Raw genomic sequence first — 15,177 nt, 5'->3', positions numbered from 1 at the left:
TTGGGACTTCAGGGGATGCGCTCCCTGGTGGCGGAACATGGGAGTGCATGCTTTACAGATACACAGAAACACAGAAAATAGGTGCAGGAGTAGGCCATTCGGCCCTTGGAGCCTGCACCGCCATTCAATGAGTTCATGGCTGAACATGCAACCTCAGTACCCCATTCCTGCTTTCTCGCCATACCACTTGATCCCCCTAGTAGTAAGGACTATATCTAACTCCTTTTTGAATATATTTAGTGAATTGGCCTCAACAACTTTCTGTGGTAGAGAATTCCACAGGTTCACCACTCTCTGGGTGAAGAAGTTTCTCCTCATCTCAGTCCTAAATGGCTTACCCCTTATCCTTAGACTGTGACCCCTGATTCTGGACTTCCCCAACATTGGGAACATTCTTCCTGCATCTAACCTGTCTAAACCCGTCAGAATTTTAAACGTTTCTATGACATCCCCTCTCATTCTTCTGAACTCCAGTGAATACAAGCCCAGTTGATCCAGTCTTTCTTGATATGTCAGTCCCGCCATCCCGGGAATCAGTCTGGTGAACCTTCGCTGCACTCCCTCAATAGCAAGAATGTCCTTCCTCAAGTTAGGAGACCAAAACTGTACACAATACTCCAGGTGTGGCCTCACCAAGGCCCTGTACAACTGTAGCAACACCACCCTGCCCCTGTACTCAAATCCCCTCGCTATGAAGGCCAAAATGCCATTTGCTTTCTTAACCGCCTGCTGTACCTGCATGCCAACCTTCAATGACTGATGTACCATGACACCCAGGTCTCGTTGCACCTCCCCTTTTCCTAATCTGTCACCATTCAGATAATAGTCTGTCTCTCTGTTTTTACCACCAAAGTGGATAACCTCACATTTATCCACATTATACTTCATCTGCCATGCATTTGCCCACTCACCTAACCTATCCAAGTCGCTCTGCAGCCTCATAGCATCCTCCTCGCAGCTCACACTGCCACCCAATTTAGTGTCATCCGCAAATTTGGAGATACTACATTTAATCCCCTCGTCTAAATCATTAATGTACAATGTAAACAGCTGATTTTCCTTTCACAAATCCATGCTGACTTGGACCTATCATGTCACCTCTTTCCAAATGCGCTGCTATGACATCCTTAATAATTGATTCCATCATTTTACCCACTACTGATGTCAGGCTGACCGGTCTATAATTCCCTGTTTTCTCTCCCTCCTTTTTTAAAAAGTGGGGTTACATTGGCTACCCTCCACTCGATAGGAACTGATCCAGAGTCTATGGAATGTTGGAAAATGACTGTCAATGCATTTGTTATTTCGAAGGCCACCTCCTTAAGTACTCTGGGATGCAGTTCATCAGGCCCTGGGGATTTATCGGCCTTCAATCCCATCAATTTCCCCAACAAAATTTCCCGACTAATAAGGATTTCCCTCAGTTCCTCCTTCTTACTCGACCCTTTGACCCCTTTTATATCCGGAAGGTTGTTTGTGTCCTCCTTAGTGAAGACCGAACCAAAGTACTTATTCAAGTGGTCTGCCATTTCTTTGTTCCCCGTTATGACTTCCCCTGATTCTGACTGCAGGGGACCTACGTTTGTCTTTACTAACCTTTTTCTCTTTACATATCTCTAGAAACTTTTGCAGTCCGTCTTAATGTTACCTGCAAGCTTCCTGTCGTACTCTATTTTCCCTGCCCTAATCAAACCCTTTGTCCTCCTCTGCTGAGTTCTATATTTCTCCCAGTCCCCAGGTTCACTGCTATTTCTGGCCAATTTGTATGCCACTTCCTTGGCTTTAATACTATCCCTGATTTCCCTTGATAGCCACGGTTGAACCATCTTCCATTTTTTATTTTTACGCCAGACAGGGATGTACAATTGTTGTAGTTCATCCATGTGGTCTCTAAATGTCTGCTATTGCCCATCCACTGTCAACCCCTTAAGTATCATTCGCCAATCTATCCTAGCCAATTCACGCCTCATACCTTCAAAGTTACCCTTCTTTAAGTTCTGGACCATGGTCTCTGAATTAACTGTTTCATTCTCCATCCTAATGTAGAATTCCACCATATTATGGTCACTCTGCCCCAAGGGGCCTCAAACAACAAAATTGCTAATTAATCCTCTCTCATTACACAGCACCCAGTCTAAGATGGCCTCCCTCCTAGTTGGTTCCTCGACATATTGGTCTAGAAAACCATCCTTTATGCACTCCAGGAAATCCTCCTCTACCGTATTGCTTCCAGTTTGGTTAGCCCAATCTATATGCATATTAAAGTCACCCATGATAACTGCTGCACCTTTATTGCATGCACCCCTAATTTCCTGTTTGATGCCCTCCCCAACATCACTACTACTGTTTGGAGGTCTGTACACAACTCCCACTAACGTTTTTTGCCCTTTGGTGTTCTGCAGCTCTACCCATATAGATTCCAAATCATCCAAGCTAATGTCCTTCCTAACTATTGCATTAATCTCCTCTTTAACCAGCAATGCTACCCCACCTCCTTTTCCTTTTATTCTATCCTTCCTGAATGTTGAATACCCATGGATGTTGAGTTCCCAGCCATGATCATCCTGGAGCCACGTCTCTGTAATCCCAATCACATCATATCCGTTAACATCTATTTGCACAGTTAATTCATCCACCTTATTACGGATACTCCTTGCATTAAGACACAAAGCCTTCAGGCTTGTTTTTTTAACACCCTTTGTCCTTTTAGAATTATGATGCAGTGTGGCCTTTTTTGTTTCTTGCCTTTGTTTACTCAGCCTTCCACTATTGCTTTTTACCTTTCTACCATCTGTTTCTGACTCCATGTTACTTCGCCCTATCTCGCTGAATAGGTTCCCATCCCCCTGCCATATTAGTTTAAACACTCCCGAACTGCATTAGCAAATGTTACCCCTCGGACATCAGTTCCAGTCCTGCCCAAGTGCAGACCATCCCTTTTGTACAGGTCCCACTTCCCCAGAACTGGTTCGAATGTCCCAGGAATTTGAATCCCTCCCTCTTGCACCACTGCTCAAGCCACGTATTTATTCTAACTATCCTGCTCCCTCTACTCTGATTAGCACGTGGCACTGGTAGCAATCCAGAGATTACTACCTTTGAGGTCCTACTTTTTAATTTAACTCCTAGCTCCCTAAATTCAGCTTGTTGGACCTCTTCCCGCTTCTTACCTATATCGTTGGTACCTACATGTACCACGACAACTGGCTGTTCACCCTCCCTCTCCAGAATGCTCTGCAGTCGCTCCGAGACATCCTTGACCCTTGTACCAGGGAGGCAACATACCATCCTGGAGTCTCAGTTGCGGCCGCAGAAACTCCTATCTATTCCCCTTACAATACAGTCCCCTATCACTATAGTTCTCCCACTCTTTTTCCCACTCTTCTGTGCAGCAGAGCCAGCCACGGTGCCATGAACTTGGCTGCTGCTGCCCTCCCCTGATGAGTCATCCTCCTCAACAGTACCCAAAGCGGTGTATCTGTTTTGCAGGGGGATGACCGCAGGGGACCCCTGCACTACCTTCCTTGCACTGCTCTTCCTGCTGGTCTTCCATTCCCTAGCTGGCTGTGGACCCTTCACCTGCGGTAAGACCAACTCGCTACACGTGCTACAACATCACTCCCCCGACAAAGTCAAAGTGAAAACTATTTACAAGGTGAGGCGGTCGGGAGCCTTTCTTTCCCTGATGCACCGCCTCGGTACAAATGTCTGTTCTGGTGTGTTGGCTGTGCCCTCGCTGGGCTGGCGTGTTGTTGGCCCTACAGGGCTGTTGGGTGAGTCTGGCCTTGCTGAGCTGTTGGGCGTGATGGGTTCAATTTCCTGGTCCAGGGTGGTGTCGTTGATCCTTTGGGTGTGTGTTGTGGGCTTGAAAAAGGTGGTGTCTGCTGTGGGTTGTTCATAGCAGTCTGTGAACCGCAGCCTCGTTTGGTCCAGGTGCTTTCTGCAAATTTGTCCATTGTCTAGTTTGACGACAAACACCCTACTCCCTTCTTTAGCTATCACTGTCCCCGCGATCCACATGGGACCATGTCCATAGTTTAGCACATACACAGGGTTATTCAGATCAATTTCCCGTGACACAGTGGCGCGACCATCGTTTACATTTTGTTGCTGCCGCCTGCTCTCTACTTGATCATGCAGGTTGGGGTGAACCAGCGAGAGTCTGGTTTTAAGTGTCCTTTTCATGAGTAGCTCAGCCGGGGGCACCCCTGTGAGTGAGTGGGGTCTCGTGCGGTAGCTGAGCAGTACTCGGGACAGGCGGGTTTGGAGTGAGCCTTCTGTGACTCGTTTAAGGCTTTGTTTGATTGTTTGTACTGCCCGCTCTGACTGCCCATTGGAGGCTGGTTTAAACGGGGCCGAGGTGACATGTTTGATCCCATTGCGGGTCATGAATTCTTTAAATTCGGCACTGGTGAAACATGGCCCGTTGTCACTGACCAGAATGTCACGCAGGCCGTACGTGGCAAACATGGCCCTCAGGCTTTCAATGGTGGTGGTGGTGGTGCTTCCCGACATTATTTCACATTCAATCCATTTTGAAAAAGCATCCACCACCACCAGGAACATTTTACCGAGAAACGGGCCCGCATAGTCGACATGGATCCTCGACCATGGTCTGGAGGGCCAGGACCACAAACTTAGTGGTGCCTCTCTGGGCGCGTTGCTCAACTGAGCACACACGCTGCATTGCCATACGCAGGACTCTTAAGTCAGAGTCGATATCGGGCCACCACACGTGGGATCTGGCTATTGCTTTCATCATTACTATACCCGGGTGTGTGCTGTGGAGATCCGAGATGAACGTCTCCATGCCCTTTTTGGGTAGCACTACACGGTTACCCCACAACAGGCAGTCTGCCTGAATGGACAGCTCGTCCTTTCGCCGCTGGAACAGCTTGATTAGCTCTTGCATTTCAACGGGGATGCTGCCCCAGCTCCCATGCAGTACACAGTTTTTTTACTAGGGACAGCAGAGGATCTTGGCTGGTCCAAGTCCTAATCTGGCGGGCCGTGACAGGTGATTTATCATTTTCGAACGCTTCCATGACCATCAACAAGTCTGCGGGCTGCGCCACCATCAACAAGTTTGCAGGCTGCGCCATTTCCACCCCCGTGGTGGGCAATGGTAGCCGACTGAGAGCATCGGCACAGTTCTCGGTGCCTGGCCTGTGGCGGATGGTATAGTTATACGCTGATAGCGCGAGTGCCCACCTTTGTATGCGGGCTGAGGCATTAGTATTTATCCCCTTGTTTTCAGCGAACAGGGATGTGAGGGGCTTGTGATCAGTTTCCAGCTCAAATTTGAGGCCAAACAGGTACCGATGCATTTTCTTTACCCCAAACACACACGCTAATGCCTCTTTCTCAATCATGCTGTAGGCTCTCTTGGCCTTAGACAAGCTCCTGGAGGCACAGGTGACAGGTTGCAACTTCCCCGCAACGTTAGCTTGTTGTAATGCACACCCGCCTCCTTACGACGACGCATCACATGCTCGCACAAGTCTTTTACATGGGTTATACAATACAAGCAGCTTGTTGGAGCATAAAATGTTTGTGGCTTTCTCAAAAGTAATTACTTGGTTTTTTCCCCCATACCCAGTTCCCACCTTTACGCAATAACACATGTAGGGGCTCTAAGAGGGTGCTTAACCCCAGTAGGAAGTTACCAAAATAGTTGAGGAGTCCCAGGAACGACCGCAGCTCCGTGACATTCTGTGGCCTGGGCACATTCCTGATAGCTTCTGTCTTGGCATCTGTGGGCCAAATGCCATCCGCCACGATCTTTCTCCCCAAAAACTCCACTTCTGTTGCCATGAAGACGCATTTTGACCTCTTCCGCCGCAGCGTTACGCGATCCAGTCACTGGAGGACCTCCTCCAGGTTTTGTAGGTGCTCGACGGTGTCCCGACCCGGGACCAATATGTCGTCCTGAAAAACCACCATGCGTGGTACCGACTTGAGTAGGCTCTCCATGTTTCTCTGGAAGATCGCTGCAGCCGACCGAATTCCAAACGGGCATCTGTTGTAGATGAACAGTCCCTTGTGGGTGTTGATGCAGGTGAGGCCCTTCGAAGACTCCTCCAGCTCCTGCGTCATGTAGGCCGAAGTCAGATCGAGCTTGGTGAACGTCTTGCCTCCTGCCAGCGTCGCAAATAGGTCGTCTGCCTTAGGTAGCGGGTATCGGTCCTGTAGTGAGAAACGATTAATAGTTTCTTTATAATCGCCGCAAATCCTGACCGTGCCATCACTTTTGAGTACTGGAACAATCGGGCTGGCCCACTCTCTGAATTCCACTGGGGAGATGATGCCCTCGCGTTGCAGCCTGTCCAGCTCGATTTCCACTCTCTCCCTCATCATGTGAGGTACTGCTCGTGCCTTGTGATGAATGGGTCGTGCCTCTGGGACCAAGTGGATTCGCACCTTCGCCCCGGAAAAGTTTCCAATGCCTGGCTCAAAAAGGGAAGGAAATTTATTTAGAACCTGGGTACATGAGGCCTCATCGACATGTGATAGCGCTCGGATGTCATCCCAGTTCCAGCGGATTTTGCCCAGCCAGCTCCTGCCAAGCAGTGTGGGGCCATTGCCCGGGACAATCCAGAGTGGCAGTTCGTGCACCGTGCCCTCGTAGGTGACCTTGACCATGGCGCTGCCCGGGACAGTGATGAGCTCTTTGGTGTACGTGCTCAGTTTCGTGAGGATGGGGCTCAGGGCTGGTCTGAGTGCCTTGTTGCACCACAGTCTCTCAAACATCTTTTTACTCATGATGGATTGGCTAGCGCCAGTGTCCAGTTCCATGGCTGCGGGTAAGCCATTCAATTTTACATTTCGCATTGTCGGTGGACATTTTGTCAAAAATGTGTGCACCCCGTGTACTTCAGCATCTGCCTCCTCTCTCTGAGGCTTGAAATTGCTTTGATCCACCATGGACTGATCTTCCTCTGCCACATGGTGGTTAGCAGGTTTTGCAGAGCTTGCAGCTCGTCTGCAAGCTCGTTGGAGGTGCCCCATTGTTCCACAGCTCTTGCAAACATACCCTTTGAAGCGGCATGAATAGGCTGAATGAAAGCCTCCATAACGCCAACAAGGTGTGAATTGCCTTGCATTCATCCTTTGTTGTGGACTCTGAGACACCTGGGTCAGCTGAGGCCTGCTGGCAGTTGTAGACTCATGGTTTCTGCCCTGTACATTTCTGCTCGCAAACACAATTCCAGTTAATTGATAAACATTGCTCGCATTTGTATGCTGAGAGATTTGTTTGGTGTTATCACTGGTGGACATAAATGCCTGTGCTATCGCAATGGCCTTACTGAGGGTCGGTGTCTACAGTCAAAAGGTTTCGTAGGTTGGTCTCGTGGCCAATGCCAAGTACAAAAAAGTCTCTGAGCATTTGCTCCAGGTAGGCATCAAACTCACATTGTCCTGCAAGTCGCCTTAGCTCGGCAACGTAGCTTGCCACTTTCTGACCTTTAGATTGCTGGCACGTGTAGAACTGATACCTCGCCATCAGTACGCTCTCCCTCGCGTTAAGATACTCCTGAACCAGTGTACACAGCTCCTCATTCCACTTATCTGTGGGTTTCACGGGAACCAGAAGATTCTTCATGAGGCTGTAGGTCGGTGCCCCGTAGACCGCGAGGAGAACCACTCTCCTTTTTGCAGCGCTTCCTTCTCCGTCCAGCTCGTTGGCTACAAAGTACTGGTCTAGCCGTTCAACATAGGCTTCCCAGTCTTCACCCTCCGAGAATGCCCATAGTTTGCTGCATCTTTGCGTTGGATTCGTATACTCGTCGCCAGTTGTTGTGTTCCTAACACAGATGAGACTGCACACAGGGAGGTTAAAGTAACAGTGACCTCAGTCTTTATTAAGGCACTCCAGAGTGAGGAACAGGCCTTAGGGGCCGGCTTATATACAATGCTCATTTTCAAACACTTCCATGACCATCAACAAGTCTGCGGGCTGCGCCACCATCAATAACTTTGCAGGCTGCGCCAATTCCACCCCCATGGTGGGCAATGGTCGCCAACTGAGAGCATCCGCACAGTTCTCGGTGCCTGGCCTGTGGCGGATGGTATAGTTATACGCTGATAGCGCGAGTGCCCACCTTTGTATGCGGGCTGAGGCATTAGTATTTATCCCCTTGTTTTCAGCGAACAGGGATATGAGGGGCTTGTGATCGGTTTCCAGCTCAAATTTGAGGCCAAACAGGTACTGATGCATTTTCTTTACCCCGAACACACACGCTAATGCCTCTTTCTCAATCATGCTGTAGGCCCTCTTGGCCTTCGACAAGCTCCTGGAGGCATAGGCGACAGGTTGCAACTTCCCCGCAACGTTAGCTTGTTGTAATACACACCCGACGCTGTACGACGATGCATCACATGCTTGCACGAGTCTTTTACACGGGTTATACAATACAAACAGCTTGTTGGAGCATAAAATGTTTGTAGCTTTCTCAAAAGCAATTACTTGGTTTTTTCTCCATACCCAGTTCTCACCTTTACGCAATAACACATGCAGGGGCATAAAAAGGGTGCTTAATCCTGGTAGGAAATAGTTGAGGAGTCCCAGGAACGACCGCAGCTCCGTGACATTCTGTGGCCTGGACGCGTTCCTGATAGCCTCTGTCTTGACATCAGTGGGCCGAATGCCGTCCGCCGTGATCTTTCTCCCCAAAAACTCAATTTCTGTTGCCATAAAGACGCATTTCGACCTCTTCAATCGCAGCCCTATGCGATCCAGTCGCTGGAGGACCTGCTCCAGGTTTTGTAGGTGCTCGACGGTGTCCCGACCCGTGACCAATATGTCATCCTGAAAAACTACCGTGCATGGTACCGACATAAGTAGGCTCTCCATGTTTCTCTGGAAGATCGCTGCAGCCGACCGAATTCTAAATGGGCATCTGTTGTAGATGAACAGTCCCTTGTGCGTGTTGATGCAGGTGAGGCCCTACGAAGACTCCTCCAGCTCCTGCGTCATGTAGGCCGACGTCAGATCGAGCTTGGTGAACGTCTTGCCTCCTGCCAGCATCGCAAATAGGTCATCTGCCTTAGGTAGCCGGTATTGGTCCTGTTGCGAGAAACGATTAATAGTTACTTTATAATCGCCACAAATCCTGACTGTGCCATCACTTTTGAGTACTGGAACAATCGGGCTGGTCCACTCGCTGATTTCCACTGGGGAGATGATGCCCTCGCGTTGCAGCCTGTCCAGCTCGATTTCCATTCTCTCCCTCATCATGTGAGGTACCGCTCGCGCTTTGTGGTGAATGGGTCGTGCCTCTGGGACCAAGTGGATCTGCGCCTTTGCCCCGGAAAAGTTTCCAATGCCTGGCTCAAAAAGGGAAGGAAATTTGTTAAAAACCTGGCTACATTAGGCCTCTTACATTAGGCCTCATCGACATGTGATAGTGCTCGGATGTCATCCCAGTTCCAGCGGATTTTGCCCAGCCAACTCCTGCCAAGCAGTGTGGGGCCATTGCCCGGGACAATCCAGAGTGGCAGTTCGTGCACCATGCCCTCGTAGGTGACCTTGACCATGGTGCTGCCCAGGACAGTGATGAGCTCTTTGGTGTACGTTCTCAGTTTCGTGTGGATGGGGCTCAGGGCTGGTCTGAGTGCCTTGTTGCACCACAGTCTCTCAAACATCTTTTTACTCATGATGGATTGGCTAGCACCAGTGTCCAGTTCCATGGCTACAGGTAAGCCATTCAATTTTACATTTAGCATTATAGGTGGACATTTCGTCAAAAATGTGTGCATCCCGTGTATTTCAGCATCTGCCTCCTCTCTCTGAGGCTCGAAGTTGCTTTGATCCACCATGGACCGATCTTCCTCTGCCACATGGTGGTTAGCAGGTTTTGCAGAGCTTGCAGCTCGTCTGCAAGCTCGTTGGAGGTGCCCCATTGTTCCACAGCTCTTGCAAACATACCCTTTGAAGCGGCATGAATAGGCTGAATGGAAGCCTCCACAACGCCAACAAGGTGTGAATTGCCTTGCATTCATCCTTTGTTGGGGACTCTGAGTCATCTGGGTCACCTGAGGCCTGCTCGCAGTTGCAGACTTGTGGTTTCTGCCCTGTACATTTCTGCTCGCAAACACAGTTCCAGTTATTTTATGAACATTGCGTGCATTTGTGTGCTGAGAGATTTGTTTGGTGTTATCACTGGTGGACATAAACGCTTGTGCTATCGCAATGGCCTTGCTGAGGGTCGGTGTCTCTGCAGTCAAAAGTTTTTGTAGGATGGTCTCGTGGCCAATGCCCAGTACAAAAAAGTCTCTGAGCATCTGCTCCAGGTAGCCATCAAACTCACATTGTCCTGCAAGTCGCCTTAGCTCTCCGATGTAGCTCACCACTTCCTGACCTTCAGATCGCTGGCACGTGTAGAACCGATATCTCGCCATTAGCATGCTCTCCCTCGGGTTAAGATGCTCCCGAACCAGTGTACACAGCTGCTCATACGACTTATCTGTGGGTTTCACCGGAGCCAGAAGATTCTTCATGAGGCTGTAGGCCGGTGCCCCGCAGACCGTGAGGAGGACCGCTGTCCTTTTTGCAGCGCTTCCTTCTCCGTCCAGCTCATTGGCTACAAAGTACTGTTCTAACTGTTTGACATCGGCTTCCCAGTCCTCACCCTCTGAGAACGTCTCCAGGATGCCCACAGTTTGCTGCATCTTTGCGTTGGATTCATGTACTCATCGCCAGTTACTGTGTTCCTAACACAAATGAGACTGCACACAGGGAGGTTAAAGTAACAGTGACCTCAGTCTTTATTAAGACACTCCAGAGTGAGGAACAAGCCTTTGGAGCCGGCTTATCTACAGTGCTCCCAAGGGATGCTGGGATCCCTTGGGACTTCAGAGGATGCGCTCCCTGGTGGAGGAACATGGGAGTGCATGCTTTGCAGATGCACAACAATTATAATCAGGACTGTTCAAGAGGGCAGAATTACAGGAGCGCAGACATTTCGGGGGAATGCGGGGCTGGAGGAGATTACCGAGATAGAGAGGTGAATTAGGGTCAAGTCAGGTACAGAAAGAGCAATAGAGAGAGTGGGAAAGAAAGATTGGAATAAGAGAGAGAAAAAGGAGATGGAAGGAAAAGTAAGAAAAAATGTTAAAAGTTTGACATCTTTAAAATCGCTAACAATTAAGCAAATGCAGGAATCAGATTAAACAATTTAAATTGTTCCCCTTCTGGCCCAGAAGAGTTTGATTGGCATTGAATCAACAATGATCACGTTGTTAAAAGGGTACTTACGCTCCTAATTACCAATTTTAACTTGCTGTGGCGAGTTCAATGGGAAATTAACGTACAAGTCCAGCAAGTTCTTAAAAGTAATGGGACGGCCAAAGGCGAGATGCAGCGCAGCAATCTCTGGAGATTCACAACTCACGGCCTATCTCTCGTTGCCCCGAAACTGCTGACCAGTTTTCACATCAATCGCACCGTGCGTTGTTTACACATCATTATTGTTCCAGCGAGATCCGGCCCAATAAATATGTAATGTCTGCGCTGTGAATAAGGTTCCATTCTCAGCAATGAGCTCACATTTGGAAGAGACACTATCCCTTTTGTAGATATTCAGTGGCTACATTTAAAAATGTATATATAAAAGTAGTTTAAATTTTCAACTATTGCAAAATTATCCTGAACACACGCCAACCCTTCGAATGATGTCAATGTATTTGCTATGGCTGAAGAACCGATTAACAATATAAAACCAGCCTCTTCTGTTTTTGGTAACTGTTGCCATAGAACTTGTGTCAAGCTGTAGATGGAGATTGTAGGGCACAGTGTCGATGATGCAGGTTTCAGTCTACATAAGAACATAAGAAATAGGAACAGGAGTAGGTCATACGGCCCCTCGAGCCTGCTCCGTCATTCAATAAGATCATGGCTGATCTGATCATGGACTCAGCTCCACTTCCCTGCCCGCTCCCCATAACCCCCTATCCCTTTATAGCTCAAGAAACTGTCTATTTCTGTCTTAAATTTATTCAATGTCCCAGCTTTCACAGCTCTCCGAGGCAGCAAATTCCTGTGAGAGAAGAAATTCCTCCTCATCTCTATTTTAAATGGGCAGCCCCTTATTCTAAGATTATGCCCTCTAGTTCTAGTCTCCCCCATTAGTGGAAACATAGGGCCCAAGTTTCCACATGATTTGCGCCTGATTTTTAGGAGCAACTGTTGGAGAACGGACTATCTTAGAAATCGCAATTCTCCACATTTTTTTTTCTGCAGTTCTAGTCAGGTAGAACAGTTCTACTTTGGAACAGAATTTTTTCTTCAAAAGGGGGCGTGTCCGGCCACTGACGCCTGATTTCAAAGTTTCCACAGTGAAAACGTACTCCAAACTAACTTAGAATGGAGCAAGTGAAGATTTTTGTAGAACTGAAAAAACCTGTTCTACACATTAAAAAATCAGGCGCAGGTTACAAATTAGGCGTCCAGAACGAGGTGGGGGGGGAGGGGGGGGAAGGGAAGTCATTAAATTCTACAATAAATCCTTATTTATACTTCTACAAATATTATACAAATAAATCCAACCTGAATAAACATTTATAAGCAAAGAAAAGATTAAATAAACCATCTTCCTACCTGTGTGAAAGTGCTTCAGCCAGCCTCACAAGTTCGTTCGTTCGTTCCCGACGGCAGGGGGGGAGGAGGAAGCCGTTCCCGACGGCGGGAGGGAGGGAGTGCGGGACCGATCAACCGAACGCAGCGTGGGGGGGAGGAAGCCGTTCCAGACGGCGGGCGGGAAGGAGACAGTGAGAAGGCTGCAGGAAGCCTCAGTGCTGATGTGCTGATGGCAATGTGCTTTTATTAAAAAATGTTCAAAAATTAAACAGCTACAAAGAACTACAAAAATGGCTGACTGCCAATGTTTCCTTCACACTGCGCGTGCGCGAATGCTCCAACGCGCACGCGCAGGGTTGCCGGCAGGAAAAAAACTGATTTAAATAGTACCCGCCCCCTCCCACTTACAAAATCGGCGCGAGTGTAAGCTCCGCCCCCCTGGGCGCGCGCCAAACAGACAAGGAGCTGCAGGGCGCTCCAGAATCGCGCGGTTTTTTTCCGGTGCCGTTTTAGGCGCGAAAAACGGGCGCCCAGCTCGGAGGGGCGCCCGTTTTTTATCGTGTGGAAACTTGGGCCCATTCTCTCTGCATCCACCTTGTCAAGCCCCCTCATAATCTTATACGTTTCGATAATGTCACCTCTCATTATTCTGAACTCCAATGAGTAGAGGCCCAACATACTCAACCTTTCCTCATAAGTCAACCCCCTCATCCCCGGAATAAACCCAGTGAACCTTCTCTGAACTGCCTCGAAAGCAAGTATATCCTTTCGTAAATATGGAAACCAAAACTGCACGCAGTATTCCAGGTGTGGCCTCACCAATACCTTATATAGCTGTAGCAAGACTTTCCTGCTGTTATACTTCATCCCCTTTGCAATAAAGGCCAAGATACCATTGGTCTTCCTGATCACTTGCTGTACCTGCATACTATCCTTTTGAGTTTCATGCACAAATAACCCCAGGTCCCGCTGTACTGTGGCACTTTGCAATCTTTCTCCACTTAAATAATAACTTGCTCTTTGATTTTTTTTCTGCCAAAGTGCATGACCTCACATTTTCCAACATTATACTCCATCTGTTAAATTTTTGCCCACTCACTTAGCCTGTCTATGTCCTTTTGCAGATTTTTTGTGTCCTCCTCACACATTGCTTTTCCTCCCATCTTTGTATTGTCAGCAAACTTGGCTACGTTACACTCGTTCCTTTCTTCCAAGTCGTTAATATAGATTGTAAATAGTTGGGGTCCCAGCACTGATCCCTGCGGCACCCCACTAGTTTCTGGTTGCCAACCAGAGAATGAACCATTTATCCCGACTCTCGGTTCTCTGTTAGTTAGCCAATCCTATTGGGACAGGGTGACACAACACTCACAAACCGAAGCTTAGCTCAACATTGTTTGCAAAAAAAACAAAGCATGCGAAGCGACAGGCGCTCTCCACAACACAACTTCCACAAAATTACACTTTGTTAAAAAGAGAGAGAGATCACTCGTGAGTGATTTACAGGGTGAATAATAAACCCAGTGAAGGGGCTCAGATGGTTTATGGAGAGAACAACAGTTACCTCGGAGTGAGTAGAAACCATGAAAGGGATTAAATGGTGCCATTGTTCTCATTTGAATGAGATTAGTTTCTCGTGCAAGAAAGACTTGCATTTATATAGCACTTTTCACAAGCTCAGCACATCCCAAAGCCGGTTACAGCCAATGATGGTTGCCTCGCTTTAGGAAGAAAAGACCATGGAGAGGATGCAGTGAGGTGATACCAGCGATGAGAGGCTTTAGCTCTGAGGGAAAACCAGAGAAACAGGGGCTCTTTTCATTCGAACATAGAGGTTCACAGGAGATCTGCTCAATGTTCCCTCTATGCTGCGCCTGGCCGTACAGCCATCGGGAAGTTACCGCACAAGCCGCTCACAATCTGGCCCCCTTAAGACATCGCGCGGAAGCCGCTGCACAGCAAGTTTAAAGGTACCTTGCACAAAATAATAATTAGTGGGAATGTGGATCTGATAGAGGTATTCAAAATCAGGAGAGGTTTTCATGAAATAAATTGGGAACATGTATTAGTATTGGTCAGTGAGTTAGTAACCAGATGGCATAAAATTAAGCTAATCACTAAAAGGACATGGAGGACATGGGACGTCCTACCAGAAACAATGGTGGCAGCAGAATCCATTGTACCTTTTTAAAGGAATGGGGATAAATATTTGAAAGGGGAATGTTACTAAAGGGGATCACTCTTTCAGAGAGCCTGCATTGGCATGATGTGCCGAATATCCTCCTGTGATCCAACATGATCTCATTCTATGAATGGAAAGCATCCATTCGCTTCTATTACCAATGGTCATTTGTAGGCTAATTCCCTCCAATCCACTTGTGTGTATGCTTCATTCAGTTCTTGTAAAAGTCATATATTCCCCACATTTTGCTTCCTACACAAAATGTTTATGTTGAGCACATCATGAGAATTATTTTCCTTAAATATCAATATACACAGTCCACAGTTTACACAAATGTAAGCAGCGAATCCCAGCCCTCTCCTTCGTTGCGAGTGTTAATGTGCTCTTTTGTTCCAAGCGCACAGCAGATGGATCAGCA

The 15,177-nt window shown here is 48.0% G+C and overlaps 1 protein-coding gene across 2 annotated transcripts in view; it reads left to right on the top strand.

Moving 5' to 3' along the window:
* The window catches only part of smoc1 (SPARC related modular calcium binding 1), a 305,052-nt gene that overhangs the window by 127,544 nt on the left and 162,331 nt on the right, over positions 1-15,177 (top strand). The window lies entirely within an intron of this gene.

The sequence above is a fragment of the Pristiophorus japonicus genome, chromosome 4 (assembly GCF_044704955.1).
Source record: "Pristiophorus japonicus isolate sPriJap1 chromosome 4, sPriJap1.hap1, whole genome shotgun sequence".
Classification (NCBI taxonomy): domain Eukaryota; kingdom Metazoa; phylum Chordata; class Chondrichthyes; family Pristiophoridae; genus Pristiophorus; species Pristiophorus japonicus.
This window is presented reverse-complemented; position numbering and strand designations above follow the sequence as displayed.